We start from the raw sequence: 2,552 nt of genomic DNA, 5'->3' as shown, positions 1-2,552 counted from the left end.
AAAACACAAATGGAGCTAAAAGGGGATGTTGAGATCAAGCAAGTTCTTCACTATGGTTCATTGAATAACATGATGATGACTGTTTTTGGAAAGTATTATGATTTTGGTGAAAATGGGGACGGTTTGGAATTAGAGGGATTTGTTAGTGAAGGATACAAGTTATTAGGGACATTCAATTGGAGCGATCATTTCCCATTCTAGGTTGGCTTGATGTTCAAGGTGTGAGAAGGAGAAGTAGGAAACTAGTTTCTAAAGTGGATGGGTTTGTTAGAAAGATCATAGACGATCACAGCATGGTTACTGATCAGGACAATAATCATGGATACTTTGTTGATGTTCTTCTTGATCTTGAGAGAGAGAACAAGATCACCCGATCTGATATGGTCGCTGTTCTATGGGTAATGTTTTTTCTTATATCTTTTCAAAATTTTCTAATTTGTATTTCCTTACTTAGAATCCTCCTTCTTGACTTCACTAGCCAACCTTATTATCTACAAGATATGAAAAATATGTAGAAAGGAAAAATATTTAGAACATTTTCGTAAATGAATGTACATGTTAAACCTCCTTTGGTGCATATTAAATTTTATTAAACAAAAACTTATTTTATTTCATGTGTTACTTTTGTCATGTTGGCCCTTAGTTTCTTGTGACTACTTTTTTCTCATTTTAACAAATTATTAATTTCTTGAAAATATTTGTATTCTCAATTTTTAAAAGATATTTATTTCTTTGCTTCTATATATAAGTTTTTTTATTTACATAATAATAATGGGAAGAATGTCAATTTTGTTTACAAAGTTGGAGCGAGGTGTCAATTTTGTTTATTAAGTTGAAAAATTCTATTTTTGTATATAAAGTTGTCAAAATGTTTCAAAATTAAATAAAATAAAATAAAATAAAATAAACAAAATTTACACCTCGCTCCAACTTTGTAAACAAAATTGACATTCTTCCCTAATAATAATTGATGATGAAAACATGTATATAAATACTCTTTATCAATGAATGCAGGAAATGATCTTTAGAGGAACAGATACTGTTGCAATTCTATTAGAATGGATTCTAGCAAGACTAGTTCTTCATCCAGACATTCAAGCCAAAGCTCTCGCCGAAATTGAAACAACTATTGTCTCTTCAAGGGCGGTAATGGAATCTGATATCCCAAATCTGCCATACCTCCAAGCCATCGTAAAAGAGACTCTAAGAATGCACCCTCCAGGCCCCCTCCTTTCATGGGCTCGTCTTGCAATCCACGACACACATGTTGGGCAGTACTTTGTCCCTGCAAGGACCACGGCCATGGTGAATATGTGGGCCATAGCACATGACAAAGGAATTTGGTCGGAGCCAGAAGAGTTCAGGCCAGAGAGATTCATTGAACAGGATGTGTCTGTCATGGGGTCTGACATGAGGCTCGCCCCTTTTGGTTCAGGAAGGAGGGTATGTCCCGGGAAAACTATGGGTCTAGCTACAGTTCATATTTGGTTGGCTGTGCTTCTTCAGAACTTTGAGTGGACCTCTAAGGATGATGTGGATTTGACTGAGGTTCTCAAGATGTCAATGGAAATGAAGAATCCCTTAGTGTGTAAAGTTGTTGCAAGGGTCTTTTGAGCATGCTTGATGGCTCCATCTGAAGAGGCCTCCTAAACTATGTTATGTTGTTGTGTTTGTTTGATGCATTTTTTCTAAGTTTGTGTTTTTTATGTTTTTCAAAAACTATGTTATGTTGTTGTGTTTGTTTGATGCTTGTTTTATAAGCTTGTGTTTTCTATGTTTTTTAAAAACTATGTTATGTTGTTGTGTTTGTTTAATGCATGTTTTTAAGCTTGTGTTTTCTATGTTTTCAAGTTTGTGTGTTTTGTTTTATAAAATCTCTGATAACTTTAACTTTTTGAGATAAATTATAAATCATAATCCATAAAACTAAATAAAAATAAAAATGTAGAAGTTATTACAAAAACTTGAAATAATGTCTTTTCAAATACAAAATAAAATTATTATTTTAAATCAAAATACTCTTTACCTATCTTCACGTCCTAATCAAATATTAGATTGGGTAGAAGTGTTACCTTTAATATCAAACTAAATCTTAAGTTTTATGTTATTTTTCTTTTTCATTATATTTCTTTGGTATGGATAGAAAAAACACTTAGAATATTATTTTATATTTTGTGGATAAAGAATTTCATTTGGCAATTTTCATATATTTTATTTTATTCCTTAATTTTATTTCTTAGGTAATCAAATAATTTATTCACCATCGTATGTAATCAATCTCCCTATTTTGTTTTATTTTTTTATTTAACACAAATGATTAATTAATCAATTATTTATTTTAATTTTCGTTATAAAATATTTTGAAGGAACAATATAATAAATCATTTATTTTTATGTGTGTTATAAAATATTTTGAAGAAATTGTATGGTTAATCAAATGGTTCATTATAAATCGTTACATAAAATATTTTGATTACTTGATTATCAAACTTTCATATTGAATCCCAAATATTCTTTATGCACAAGATATGAATACATACGGACCCTTATGG

General features: G+C 30.6%; 1 pseudogene; it reads left to right on the top strand.

The window, feature by feature from the left end:
- On the top strand, positions 1 to 1,614 carry LOC124922420 (annotated as a pseudogene).
- The last annotated feature ends 938 nt before the right edge of the window (positions 1,615 to 2,552 follow it).

The sequence above is a fragment of the Impatiens glandulifera genome, chromosome 1 (assembly GCF_907164915.1).
Source record: "Impatiens glandulifera chromosome 1, dImpGla2.1, whole genome shotgun sequence".
Taxonomy (NCBI): Eukaryota; Viridiplantae; Streptophyta; class Magnoliopsida; order Ericales; family Balsaminaceae; genus Impatiens; species Impatiens glandulifera.
The sequence above is the reverse complement of the archived record's forward strand: the minus strand, read 5'-3'. Positions and strand labels throughout refer to the sequence as shown.